The sequence below is a fragment of the Grammomys surdaster genome, unplaced genomic scaffold, assembly GCF_004785775.1.
Source record: "Grammomys surdaster isolate TR1022 unplaced genomic scaffold, NIH_TR_1.0 334, whole genome shotgun sequence".
In the NCBI taxonomy this organism is placed as follows: domain Eukaryota; kingdom Metazoa; phylum Chordata; class Mammalia; order Rodentia; family Muridae; genus Grammomys; species Grammomys surdaster.
The window spans coordinates 3,140,230-3,155,259 of NW_021604753.1; the positions used below are offsets into that span (position 1 = coordinate 3,140,230).

Sequence of the window (15,030 nt, forward strand, 5' to 3'; positions counted from 1 at the left end):
GGCTGCTGCTCTTCAGTGGTGGCCGGGACAGGAAGTGGGCTATTTCTAACCTGCATTAGCTATTGCTCTGGCCTTTGTATGTGGTAGAGAAAGTAGTGGGATCAAGGCCCTAAGAACTAAGGCCAAGACATAACCTGGTTCTAGCCCATTGGGAAGACATGTTGACCCCAAACTGATCTTAGAGAATTAGGCAAGAGTGAGTCTGGTATTGTGCTTCCTGTAACGGGTCTGCCTTCCATCTTCAGGAAGGAAACAAGAAGCCATGGTCCCCCTTTGCTGAGCCTTGGCCTGGGAAGGTGGCCTGAGTGTGGCTGGAACCTGAGAGACACTGGCTTGGGTTCAAATTCCAGCTGTGCATATGGCCCTGGACAAGCTGCTTAACAACTCTGACCTTAGGCTTCCTGTGTGGCATGGTTTTATGGTGAAAATGTCACTGTAGAAGACCCCATGTAGGAGTCTGGCCAAAGGCCCCCCCCCCATTCAGTAGGTACACAGGAGGAAGTTGGCTTCCTGTAGAACAGTGGTTCTCAACCTATAGGTCAAGAACCCTTTGGGAGTTGAATGACTCTTTCATAGTGGTCACATAAAGACCATTGGAAAGCACAGATATTTACATTATGATCCATAACTAGCAAAATTACAATTATGAAGTAGCACTAAAAGAATTTATTGTTGGGGTCACCACAGCATGAGGAACAGTATTAAAGGGTCGTAGCGTTAGGAAGGTTGAGAGCCACTGCTTAAGGAAATCTGCCCTCCTGTCCCATGGCAGCATGAGGGCTCTGAGACAGACGGCCATACCAACCAGCCCCCAGTGCAGGGGCTGTGTGAAGGCAAGCTGGCTGGTGAGGAATCGGTTACACCAATGGTCCCAAGGCTTTGGCTCGACGTGGTGATAAGGGAGATGCTCCAAATGAAGACCTCTCCCCAACAGACAGAAAGATGAACCATGGTCCCTGCGAGCTAGGGGGTCCAACAAAACCCATTAGCATGTAGATCCATGAAGGAACCCAGACTGCTGGGGTTCAAATCCTCCTTCTGTCCTTTTTTCATGAACTCTCAGTCTAAAACCCCTCTGTTTGTTGGGGGTCACAAGATCACCTGTCACTTGGGCACGAAATGAGCTCAGAGGCTAAATGTGTGAAAACATGTTGATACGGTAGCCGAAGGCACAGGGGCCTCCTGACTCCTGACACTTCAGTAGCCGAAGGCACAGGGGCCTCCTGACTCCTGACACTTCAGTAGCCGAAGGCACAGGGGCCTCCTGACTCCTGACACTTGAGACAAAACCAGACAATCCTTGAGGACTGCTCACAAGCCAGTCCTCACACACTTCATACCACTGGCCTGTCCAGCTGGCCACAGACAGCAGCCCCTCAGACAGAGAGGCCCAGTCAGACCCATCCATCACTCTTTGCTGGGAGCTCAGTGCCAGCCCGGGCTACATGAAATCCTGTCTCAAAGGCAGAGACTAGGACGATAGTCTGATCAATAAATGCCTCACAAGCATGAGCTTGCTTTCTTATTCTACTTATTTATTTTTGAGGACTAATAATATTTTACAACTAATCAAAGGACACTTCAAAGCGGCCATTAAGAGTGCTGAAAGGTGGTGAGTTCCAGGACAGTCGGTGATACACAGGGAGACCCTATCTCAACAAACAAACAAAAAAAAGGAATTTATATGTAGATGCAGAGCTGGTCTCTGAGGCAATGGTCACCTCTGCAGGTGGACACATCTGCATGCCTCTGAGAGGCTCTCTCTCTCTCTCTCTCTCTCTCTCTCTCTCTCTCTCTCTCTGTCTCTCTCTGTTTCTCTGTGTAGCCCTGGCTGTCCAGAACTCACTCTGTAGATCAGGCTGGCCTCGAGCTCAGAGATCCACTTGCCTCTGCCTCTGTAGTGCTGGAATTAAAAGCAAGCGCCACCGCCACTTGGCAAATTTAATCATAAAAACTAAGCGGAGATAGCTTTCCACGAGATTGGCTCTGTTACTTCACAGACTTGACTTGTCCAGTCTCAAGTCTGCAAAGTACCGGGTGGAACTCAAACCAGATTATCCCACTGGATCTCATTCGCTTTCCTGCCAACGCTCCAAAGCAGGCAGGAAACAAGCCTGCTAGACTGGGAATCCCAGAGACTGGCCTTCAGCTGGGCTTGGAGGTGGGCAAGATGTTGTTGGGTGGATGAGGGGCAGGAAAGGACAGTAGCAGCACCAATAGCTGCAGCAAGGGCGTGGTGTAGAAAGGGGCGTGGCCGTGTGTACTCTAGAGCAGCTGCGGAGCTGCTGAGCTGACCTGTGTGTGGGAGCAGGAGGTGTACCCTCAGGAAGGAGATGATGAAAGCTTTTGAAACAGGCAAACTGCACCCCCTGTCTTTCCGGTGCAGGCTTCCGAGTTACCTCTGCCCTCCACCTCCAAGCTGTCTGGCAGTGTTGTAAATTGTTCAGAACTGGATACAAATGTGCCCGCACTCAGCCACACTTTCGAGGCGGAGGCAGGTGGATCTCTGAGTTTGAGGCTAGCCAGATGTCTCAAAAAGACCAAACCAAACCAAACCAAACCAAAAAGCTTAAATGATCAGAGATCTGGAAAGTGTTAGGCAGGTGCTCAGAAGTCAGCTGGAGCTAGAGATGAGGCTCAGCTGGTAGAGTGCTTGCCTAACATGCACAAAGCCCTGGGCTCAGTCCCCAGCACCCCACAAATCACTTACTGTAACCTCACAATCAGAAGGTAGAAGCAGGGGATTCAAAGTCATCCTGTGAATTTAATGCCAGCCTGGCCTGAGACTGTGGCTCAAAAGAAAAAAGACATCAGCTGTTTCTGGCTTTGAGGATAAGAAAGGGCCCATGGGGTTCTGGACCTCACGGCTGCAGCTGGGCCACCATCTGCAGGTCTCCAGGGCTGTAGTGATGGATAGGGCTCAGCTGGTAGAGGTAGGCGACAGCTGACTATGTATGGATGGTATAGGACACCTGTGCATAGGTATGAGGAGGCTAATGTCTGGAAGAGGAGTATCGCAGGCACAACGAGGATTGGGAATCCCACACCAAGGCCTGCCAGCATGTGCCCAGATCTTGGGCACAGCATGTTCTACAGCCCCCTTTCCCCATATCCTATCACACAGATATTCCTTCAACATCCAATGAACATGGACCTGAGAGGTTGGGGAGCAGGCTGTGTGACCACGGTCAAGTCACTTCACCTGTGCGGGCCACAGTTTCTTCAGAGGGCATGTGGAAGTTAACTTAAGTGTTTGCCCAACTGGACTGCTAATGGCCCAGAGCTGGCAGAACACAGTCTCTGCTGCGAGTCAGTGCTCCAAGTACAGAGATCCACCTCCACGGTTGGTGAGACCTGCTTCTCCCAGAGCCGGCTTATACAAATCCGCTCTTGCCTCTGAAGCTGAACACCTCTCTTATTCTATCTTTCGACTACTGAGTCTATGGACACCAGTACTTAAACAACAGTCCCTGGCCCAACAAGATGTCTCAGCAGGGAAGGGTGCTTGCCACAAAGTTTGATTGACAACCTGAGTTTGATCTTGCAAGTTGTTCTTTGACCTCAGTGTGCACCATTACACACACACACACACACACACACACTAAATGTAATAATAAGCTGGCCATGGTGGCACATGCCTTTAATCCCAGCACAGAGGGCAGAGACAAATTGAATCTATGAGTCTGAGATAGAGAGGACCTGTCTCAAATAACAAAACAATAATATTAATAATAAACCCCCACAGCATCTGCACATCCCTGGTCCCAGCCCTTCGTGCTTCTGTGGCTTAGATCTGAGGACTTCATGGCCTCTGTGGCTGTGTATCCATAATAAACCACATTGGACCTACTTTTATGGAGAATCCTTGCTAACAATGGGCTAGTGTGTGCCTCAAACCACAAGGTGTTTAAATTAAGGACCCGACACAGACTGAAACTATAATTTTGTTACTGTTAAGAAGGCCTCAGTTTGGCAGGGTTGTGAGAGCCCTGGGGAGAGCACAGTCCCCTGAGTTGGCTCGATTTCCATCTCTTTCCCTTTCGTTCTGAGCTGCAGTGGTCATCGAGGACCTGATGCACAGATGTGCCCGGGAGTTATGGGAGGAGACATAAAAGCAGGAGCAATGGTGTGAAGGAGGCTGTGTGGCACTCTCCGAGGGCTGGCGTGCAGCGCAGATAGAGCCCTTGTCTAGAATGCACAAGGCCAGGATTTAGTCCCAGTACCATAAAACATGAATAAGGACCTGGTTATGAGCATTTGTCCCTCTTCCAGAAAAACATGGGTTCAGCTCCCAGATCCTACCTGCCAATTAACACTTGGAATTCCAGTTCCAAAGGCTCTGCTACCCTCTTCTGACCTCCTCAGGTACTGCAAGTATGTAGTGCACAGGCACATATACAAGCAAAACATCCGTACACATAAAATACAAATTGTGGTGCTGTTGAACAGGGTGCGTGTAGTGCCTTTAATCCCAGCACTCTAACAAAGGCAAAGGCCTCTCTGTGAGTTTGAGGCTAGTCTGATCTACACAGGGAGTTCCAGGACAACCAGAGCTACATTTTGAGACTCTGTCTCAAAATAAAGCAAAAGAAACAAAACAACAACAAAAATTGTAGTGATGCAATATTATTAAATATCTCTTACATTTTAAGTCATGGGAACTTTCCTAGACCTCAGAGCCAAAGTGTTTTCAATACACTGTGAGGCCACTTAAGACAGCTGTCCTACTACTCAGCCTGTTTGCTTAACCTGTCTTCAAGAGAACAATGTAACAATAAATATCACTTGCCTTGGATTTCCTGTGTAACTAACCTTTATAATTTAAACGAATGCAAAACTGTAATCTTAAATTATGTGTTCTTGGGGCTGGAGAGATGGCTCAGCGTTTAAGAGCATTGACTGCTCTTTCAAAGGTCCTGAGTTCAATTCCCAGCAAGCACATGGTGGCTCACAACCATCTGTAATGGGATCTGATGCCCTTTTCTGGTGTGTCTGAAGACAGCGACAGTGTACTCACATAAAACAAATAAATCTAGCCGGGCGGTGGTGGCGCACACCTTTAATCCCAGCACTTGGGAGGCAGAGGCAGGTGGATTTCTGAGTTCGAGGCCGGCCTGGTCTACAGAATGAGTTCCAGGACAGCCAGGGCTACACAGAGAAACCTTGTCTCGAAAAACCAAATAAATAAGTAACTAAGTAAGTAAATATACATAAATAAATAATTTTTTTTAGAAAAATCTGTTCTTTCTGGACTCAGAGTAATGTATTCATGTTCTAATAATCATTTGCTTAAAGGAGCAAAAAGAGGTCAAAGGTAACCTTATAAAATGAACATCTATCATAAATGTTGACCACAACATACAGATATCTCCTTACAAACAACGATGTTTGTAACACTGTTCGCTATCTGGGTCAGTTGCCGTCAGTGACTTAATCCCTTGAAAATTCTGCTTAAGATTTCTGTAAAGTATCCCTCACTCCTTCCCTGTGTGATGCTTTCTGTGTTGTGTAATAAGAACAGAGCAAAGCCCTTTGTTAGGGACATTCAGACAAACAGACGCACAGGGACACAGTCACATAGCAGCCTTCCGTCAGACACAGATTCAGACTCATACAACAGATAGACAAAAGGACAGAAGACACAGAAGTGTAGAGTTCTAGCCTGAGCTTACTCTTGATTCAGTGACCCCAAGGGGAGGACTTTGATTTCTTTCCTTAACTTGATACTAATGCATTCTTGGTGACTCAGAGTTAATCACCAATGTTTTAATCCACACAAAACCATTAGGAAGTCATTTAAAAATTTTAAACCAAAAAAAAAAAAAAAAAAGAAAGAAACTACATAAGAAACTTCCAAGTCCTCAGTCCAGTGCTCAGGGTGTGTCGAAAAGGACTCTACAGGTGTTGTTAGGGAGCCAGGTGACGCCACGGTCACAGAGAAGATCCTAGAAGGCAAGCATTGGGAAGGTGCCAGTAGCAGGAGTTACAGAGGACACCAAAAGAAGGAGCTATGAGCTGAGGAAGCAGCAGCCTCAGGAAGTGAGCACAGCCTCCCAAAGGCTTTTAGCCATAAGAAAATCACTGTGGATTTCTACCTCTCAAGGACTATAAAAAATTTTGTAAATGATGCAAACCCCTGGGTGTATGGTCGATTGTTAGTGCAGCTTCAGGAAATTAACACAGCTGCCTGCATTTCCTCCCAGTCCTAAGTGGGGAGGCTTAAGTGGTGGGGAAGTTGATTAAGTGAGGTGGTGTCGTAACTAGGTGTGGAGCTGAGTGTGAGTAAGTGTGTGTGTGTGTAGAGCATAATGTGCCGAGGATGGACAGCTGGACAGGCAGTCCCTTCCCAGCGTGTTGTAGAACTCTGAGGACACTGACTAAAGGCTCAAGAGTTCCAGTCGCAGCACACGCCTTTAGCGCAATGCCCAAATCTAAGTAAGACAAGAAAGTTTCCTTAACAAAAACTGCCAAGGCTTGGAACTGAAGCAGAACCTGATAGGAGAGCTTCGGAAATGTGTGGACACCTGTAAGCACCTCTTCCTCTTCTCTGTGGCCAACATGGGAACAGCAAGCTGAGGGACACCCGGAATGCCTGGAAGCACAGCAAAAGCAAGGCGATGATGGTGGCCTTGGGTCGAAGCCCGTCTGACGAATAGACAGACATCCTACATGACATCAGCAAGAAGTTGAGAGGTGGTGTTGAGCTCCTTTTTACCAACTGCATGAAGAAGGAGGTGAATGAGTGGTTCAGAAATGGATTTTGCTCAAGCTGGGAACAAACCAATAACCGTGAGCCTGGATCCAGGGCCTCTAAAGCAGTCCCATCATTCCACAGAGCCACAGCTGAGGCAGCTGGGCCTGCCCACTGCCCTCAAGAAAGGTGTGATTACCCTGCTGTCTGACTATGACGTATGCAAGGAGAGTGTCGTGCTGACCCCAGAGCAGGCCCATGTCCTGAAGCTGTTTGGGTCTGAGATGGCTGAATTCAAACTGACCCTCAAATTCATGTGGTATACCCAGTTGGGAAGATGCCAGAGCAATTCAGGACGATGACCTGCCAGAGAGTGTGCCTGTGTCTGAGGGAGAATCTGAAGAGGAAGAGGACAGCTGACTCTAAGAGCCAGGACTGAGGCCTTCCAGCAAGTTCTTCATCTCCACTGGATCCCCCAGGACTGCTGTCCCTCTGGAGGAAGCAGCTATTTATTTTTGCTATGGATAAAGACAAAGGAGGGTGCTAGGGAATGACTTTGTTTCTATAAAGAATAAAATTTTGTCCACAGGGTGTTCCCTGTAGACAGCGGGGAGGGGTGTGGGGGGGAGGGAGAGTGAGAGTTCTAGCTGCAGGTCTAGCTCTGGTTCTCAGTCATCCATGTAACCTCTGGAAGCCTCTTCTGTCTTTGAGTCTTCATTTATTCCTCTGCCAAAAGTTGGACCTGGAGTCTCCATCCCTGTGGTTGGTTAGCAGGCTTGAGTGCTTGGTGTCTGGGAGGAGCTCGTGAGGCTGTGCCTGGCATGGAGCTGGGCACTTCCAGGGTGCTTGAGCACCCTCTAGAGGAGGACTCTGGATTGGCAGAGAATCTCTTCCTCCTCATTCTGGAAGGATGTTCCCCTGGGAGAGATCCCATGCGGCTCAGAAAATACTGAAGGAGGGTCCCTTCAACACAGTGCAGGCCCAGAACTCCAAGATAAGACCTTACTTGGAAATTGGGCCTTGCCAACAGTATCAAATAGAAATGGAAGATCCTGGACCAAGCTCCCCACCAGTGTCTGTGATCCTCCCACCCAGGGAGAAGGCCATGTGATGTCATAGGCAGAGACTGGGGTGATGCCATCAGGAGCCCAAAACCTGTGACTCATGATCCTCCTGCCTTAGCTCCCTGCTGAGGATCAGGGATGTTCTCTGTTCTGTTCAAGAGGTGTTTCCATGGCTGCTGCTGGGACTCTTTGGACTCTCATCAGTGACCTCTGGGAGAGGAGAGCAAACGATACTAGGATTTGGAAATCCTAGCTGTACTGGGCGGAGGGCAGGCCGAGTGAGTATTGAGGGATTTTCTGGTCTCGCACTGGGGAATTTCAGGGGATTTTTTTTTTTATTTATTTTTTTTAAAGATTTATTTATTTATTATATATGAATACGCTGTAGCTGTCTTCAGACACGCCAGAAGAGGGCATCAGATCTCATTACAGATGGTTGTGAGCCACCATGTGGTTGCTGGGATTTGAACTCAGGACCTCTGGAAGTGCAGTCAGTGCTCTTAACCACTGAGCCATCTCTCCAGCCCTTCAGGGGATTTTTAAATGAGGGTTTTCTGAGTTGTGCCCTTGAGGTGGACACTTGCTTACTCAGAGGTTTTAAACCTCTAACAAGAGGAAGAAGGGAAAGGGAGGAAGAGGAGAAAGAGTTGGCAAGATGGCAGGTGATGATGCTTGCAGCTAAGCCTGAGGACTGATTCCCTAGGAGAGAACTATGTTGTCCTTTGTCCTCTAATCTCCATATTTGCAGTGTCTTGCACAGGTGCATACACATGACAGGGTGGGGGGGGGTTGGAGGGGTGGCACTGGACACACATATTGGGCATGGTGGCTCATGCCTGTAATCTCAACACTCAGGAGTCTGAGAAAAGACAGTAGCTGAAGGTTCACAGTCAGCCTGGATGGCAGAGTCTGTCTAAAGAGGAGAAGAGAGGAGAGGAGGAGAGGAGAGAGGGGAGGGGAGGGGAGAGGAGGGGAGGGGAGGGGCGGGGCGGGGCGGGGCGAGGACTCGGTGACAGACACTTTACTTCCAGCACTCAGAAATCAGAACAAAGAGAATCTCAGTGAGATTAAATCCAGCCTAGTCTACACATTGAGTTCCAGGCTAGCCAGAGCTACAAAGTAAGACCTTGTCTTAAAAAATAAACAAAGCAAACAAAACAAACAAACGAGGGGCTGGAGATTATGACTCATCAGTTAAGAGCACTTACTGTTCTAGAGGGCCCGAATCTGGTTCTTAGCACCCCCAAGTCAGCTCAGAACCCTCTGTAACTCCAGTCCCAAGGGATCTGGGATCTTCTGATCCTTTCAGACACAAGAAACATACATGGTACATATACATACATGCAAGCAAACAAGAATACAAATAAAATTTAATTAATATTTTTTAAAGCCACAGAAGTTATACATATTAGAGATAACAAGCCTTGGGCTGGGTTTGAGCAGCTCCACACCACACTTGAGGGCCCCTTCTTAGTAAGTGGGAGGGGCTGAGATTGGAATCCAGGTAGACTGATGCCCAGAGCCTAGCTCTAAATCCCAAAGGCCGAACTCTGCAGATGATCAACTCTGCTCAGAACCCTCTGTAACTCCAGTCCCAAGGGATCTGGGATCTTCTGATCCTTTCAGACACAAGAAACATACACGGTACATATACATACATGCAAACAAACAAGAATACTGCCTTTCCCAAAACCACCTGTAGGGGAATCAGAGAGCACCAGGTGGCCCCTGGCCAGAAGGGGGTGCCGCAGTCTTAGGCAATAAGAGAACCCTGGGTGCCTGGGACAACTGAGTCTAGAAAAAACAAAACAAAACAAAAAGAAAAAAAAAAAAAAACCAAAATCAGCCCCATCCCCTGAGGATGAGTGTGGGACCATGAAAGGATAGCTTGGTTCCTGGCTGGGCACAGTCCTTGAACCTTGGACCCTAATGGGACAATGGCAGGTGTTCGGCCACACCCCTAGACCCCAGGCTCCTGACACACCATTGATCTGTGCCATTCAGTCATGTAGGCCAATGACCCTACTAGCCCCTCCACAAGTAGAGGGCATGAATACAGGTCTCAGGGCCTGGAGAGTTTTCCATATTAATGAGATACCTAAAGGCCAGAGGGTGTAGCCAATTAAGTATTCTTTCCCAGACCCTCCTCCTTACAAAGTAACCAAAGGCCTGCTCTGGGGGTGCGGGGAGGGAGGTTGTACAGCAAGATTCATCTACCATCAGCCATGAAAATAAACCCTTTTAGAACCATGGACTCGTGTCTTTGGGGTCTGCCGTGGGGAACCATGGAGAAGGTCTCAACTATCAAGCCGCAGTGCTTAAAATCTCCTGCCCGGAGGACCTTTCTACATTCAGGCCATGGAGGCCGCCAATTCAACCAAGCTAGCCAACCCTGCCAAGTGAGTGGCGAACCAAGAGTCTCACCCCTCAGGACAACGCCACACTTCTCGGCTGCTGGCTGGTCCAGCCCGCATGCCCCCTGTCTCAACTCTTCTATGGTTTCCAACTTCACCTGGGAGCCGAGGAGTCTGAGACCAGTCGATCCCCGCAAGCCTTCTTGTCCAGGGGTCCCCATCCAAGAGCTCTGCCCCCCACCCCCGTGGAACTTCCTACTGAGTGAGAACTCCCCACGCTTGGGCGTGAGCATCCGCCAGGCACCGCATGGAGTGAATTCAGTCAAATTCCTGAGCTCCAGTCTCTTCGGAGCCGGGAAACCACAACTCCATCCAACAGGAACCCATGCCCGTGCCCAAGTGTGAGCTAACTGCCCCACAGATGATGCTTGTCCTAGAGAGAAGAGGAGAAAGGGCCACTCTAGGGTGACTCAGCATCTCTGATCTTCCTCTGCTGTCAGCATTCCTGCTGGGGAACCTAAATTTCTTCAGCTTGCGAAAATCAGGGAGAGAGCACGGGAGGTGACAAAGACTGGCCAGAGGTCTTCTGTTGGGACCACAGGCATTAAACAGAGGATAGGGTGATGTCATCATGTGGCACCTGGTAAGTTGTTTCTCTGCCGGGAAAATGAGCTAGTTTAAGCCTGATTAGAATACATATAAAGGCAGGTTTATTGGAATACCCTTCTTAGTTGAGTTCTCTGGTCCCAAGGAATGAGGCCAGGGAAGTTGCCATGGAGAGGAAGACAGAGAAAGGAAGAACATAGGCAGCAGAGAGAAAATGCAGAGAGGGGTAGAGAGGAAGGAAGAGACCAAGATGTCTGAATTATACAGGGAAGAGCCTCTGGGAAGTGGGCAGCACAGCCTCTGGACTGGAAAGTTCAGGGTAGAGGGCAGAGTATACTAGGTTGGGACTACAGGGAGAACCTGAAGGCTGGGTCAGCCTTGATATGTAAAATGCACACCCCAGCCTGAAACCCAAGAGCACCTTCCTTCTTAGGCTAAGGCATCCATTTGTTTGTTTGCTCTTTTGTAGACGAAGTCTGTCTCACTATGTAGCTCTGGCTGTCCTGGAGCTAGCTATGTAGACCAGGCTGGCCTTGAGCTCACAGAGATCCTCCTGCCTGTGCCACCACACCATCTTGAAGCCTATCTTGGACCCTTGGACCTTTTGCAATTTAGTCTCTCTCTCTCTCTCTCTCTCTCTCTCTCTCTCTCTCTCTCTCTCTCTCTCTCTCTCTCTCTCTCTTCCCCCTTCTTCTCCCCGCCCCACACATGCCTAAAAAAAAAATTATTTAAAAACAAAAATTTCGCCTAGTGGTGGTGGTGCACGCCTTTAATCCCAGCACTTGGGAGGCAGAGGCAGGCGGATTTCTGAGTTCGAGGCCAGCCTGGTCTACAGAGTGAGTTCCAGGACAGCCAGGGCCACACGAGAAACCCTGTCTCGAAAATAAAATAAAATAAAATAAAATAAAATAAAATAAAATAAAAACAAAAATTTCCCAAAAGTTGTTTTCCTTTGACTCTCACATATGCAGAGTGGCACACATGAACCTGTACTCACGCATACACTTGCACAAAATAAATACATAGAAAGAAATATTTAAAACATAAAGTTCATTCAATAAATGTAATGTGTTAGGGACATTCTGAAAAGACTGAAGCATTGTGTATCAAGTGTGGACCTTAATTAGAACTGGGGGTTAGGGCTGGCCAGATGATCCCCAGCAACCACATAAAAACCTGGCAGGTAGCATAAGTCTGTATGCCCTATGCTGGAGGCAGAGACTGGCTGATCATAGGGCTCAGTGACTAATCCTTAAATCTTCAGCCTCAAAGGGAGACCCTGACAACAGTCAACAAGGTGGAGATCAAGAAGAAGACATTTGAAACTAAAGTCAACCTCTGCACACACAGGTGAGTGTAGCTGCAGAGGTAGACACACAGACATGTGTGAACACTAGCACACACTTGTGTACACATACAAACACACACATACACAAACATATACAAACACACACACACATACACACAGTTCACACAGACACATGCACATACACATGTAAGCACACACACGAATACACACACACATACAAATGCTCACACACTCACAAACGTGCACACAAGAATGGACATGCACACACACATATGTATACATACATCCACACACAGCAGACACCTGCATGCCTGTATACACGTGCGCACACACACACACACACACACACACACACACACGGGAAGTGCATTTGGGTAGAGTGCTATATGTAGTTTTGTACTACCTGCCTTTGCACCAGGAATGGAGGGTCTGTTACCAGCCCCCACCTGGCTTCTCTTGAATCCTCAGATAAAAGACACACATCCAGTTGTTCATTTTCAACTTGCCTTCTTGGCACAATTGTTGGGTGCTCCTGTCCCCCACCTGGAAATCGTGCCTTTATCATTACTCTTAGGTCTACCACTCCTCCCACCTGCCCTACCCTTAGTTCGTCAGTTGAATCTAGTCCCTGATAGACATCTCTGGCCACTTGCCTAGAGGAGCGGCCACAGCCCACAGCTCCTCCTGAGACCTCACATGGTTGACTAGTTCTCCTCTCTCCAAGGCATGACAAACTCCTCCTCTCCTTCCTTGCATCCTCCCTTTCCCCCAGAGACCCGGAAGTTCTGCCTGTACCTTCCACCCAGCAATTGGCCCAAGGCTTTCTTTACTGATGGATCACGAATCAATTGGGGAACAGGACCTTAGCATCAGAACTGCCTCTATAGTGGAGTTGCCATCCATTACCCCCTCTAGCCACAAACACCAATACAGATATTCTGATGACATAGAGAACTACAGAGCCTGAGAGGACCACAGGCTTACTGAGGAATGCAGCAAGCCTGTCTGATCAGATGTTTCTGGCCTCTCCGTGTGGATTCCTTCCTCCAGGAGATGGTGAGGGATCCCTGTGGAATAACGGTCATATCAGTTAGAACCAGACAAGGAAGATGGAAGAGTGCCTCATAGCTGGCTGCTACTGGTTTAAAGAGATTACCTCAGGTTCTACATTGCCTTGGGGTGAGGGTTGGGGATGAGGGTTGAGTTCTGCTTCCTGCCTTGGTAGAGGAAGGGAAGCAGAAGGGAGAGGGGCTAGCCAGAGGGACTAGCCAGAGGGACTCTGCTTCTAAGAGCCAGCCAGCATCTCCTGCAGAGGCCCTACCATGCAGGCCCAGCACTCCTTGGGATACAGTTCCTGCATCCTAGCGTTGATGATGTTGTAGAAGGCAGTGATGATAGGGAACGTTGCAGGGAAAATGTGTTAACTCTGCTTCCTTCCAACTTGACTGTGAACCTAAGACTATTAGGAAGTTCATCTAAAGCACTGAGGGAGGATACAGGGTGGCTGACTTGTGAAGGGTACATCTCAGCAAGCTACTTCCTCAAGGCCCAGTAAGAGCTGTTGGGAATCACAGCTGGGAATAAAAGACAGGAAGCAGGGCACATCTGGCCAACGAGCGCCTCGGCCTCCTCACATGTCTTACCTGTTGCAGAAAATTTTAATTTCCAATCCAGGATTTCTACCCTGCCTTTGACCATTTAGTTCCTGGATAAAACACACACACAACCTTTATATATGCAATAAGCATTAATCAGCACTAGAGCTGGGCAGATATCTACCCTCTATGCTATTAAAATCTACTTTCCTATTGGTAACCCTGAGTTATTACTTATTATGTTTATCTGAGCTGTTCTTAACTTCAACCGGCCAGCCCTCAGGGCTATGCTTTCTTGATTCCTAACCCGTGGAGCCTTCCTCCTCTTCCTTCACCTTCTTTTTCCTCTTGTGGTCTCCTCTGACCTCCAGGCTGGGAATCCCAAGCCCCGCCTGTCTCAATTCTGCCCAGCTACAGGCTGTAAGCACCTTTATTTACCAATCAGAAATGACTTGGGGGCAGGGTCACATAGCATCACTTAACGTCTACATGCTTAGATCATGTGACTACACTTGTGTCTTGGGGATCCACATTTAGCATTACAACGCATAGCAACAGTCCACACCTCAGCACTCATCTAATTAAGAAAGCAGGCATTGTTTGGGAACCATTAGCCCTGGAGAATGTGGACAGAAAGAGAAATGGTTAAAGATGGAGTGTGGCCCTCTAGATGATTGACAGGTTGAAGCCATCTGTAGAGATCTGGAGAGCCAAGTGCTGGGGGAGTTGGCATAAAATGGCAAACTGTGGAGACAAGTGGTGACCAGTTTTTCTGGTATGATTTTCAGTGTTAATACTTGCCAGAGCTGGACAAGAAAACTAAGCAGGTGGGTGCTGCTTAGATTTTTGGTGACATGACACAAGCTAGTGAAGCAGAAATTTCTGGTTTCTTGGGAGACTCAGTAATGTTGTGATTTTTTTTTCAGAACTGTCTTATGAGAAGATGTTTCACTGAAGCAGACATGTGGGAGGATGTTTTGCTGACACACACGTGGTGTTTGTCAGGAAACTGCCTGGAAAAAGGTCATGTGATGTTTTGCAAGGGTGAATGTTTGAGAGGACACGTGTTGTTTGGAAAGGATAGATATAAATATAACCCGACAGACAGTGCTGTGTGGCATTGGTTCACCTTGCCAGTCTTTGCTGGGCTTTGTTGGTCTTTGCTCACCACTCTATGGCATTGGTGGTATTGGTTTGCCTTGCCTTCTTCACTGACTTTGTAGAGAGAAACACACCAAAGAGCTTCTTGTGCTATTCCTCCTTTGCCCTGTTAACTTCTCCTTTCCCCTACTTCTGGTGGGTGGTGGGCTAGAAGGGTGGTTAAAGTATTTAAGAACTCTTATTAAAGTAGGTTTTGAAAAATCTAGAGTCATCTAGGAGGACCGATCCACAGTTGAGAATATGCCTTTAT

At 48.1% G+C, this 15,030-nt stretch overlaps 1 pseudogene; it reads left to right on the top strand.

Annotated features, from left to right (window-relative positions):
* The first annotated feature begins 6,421 nt into the window (after positions 1-6,421).
* Positions 6,422-7,111, top strand: LOC114630210 (annotated as a pseudogene).
* Positions 7,112-15,030: the final 7,919 nt, after the last annotated feature.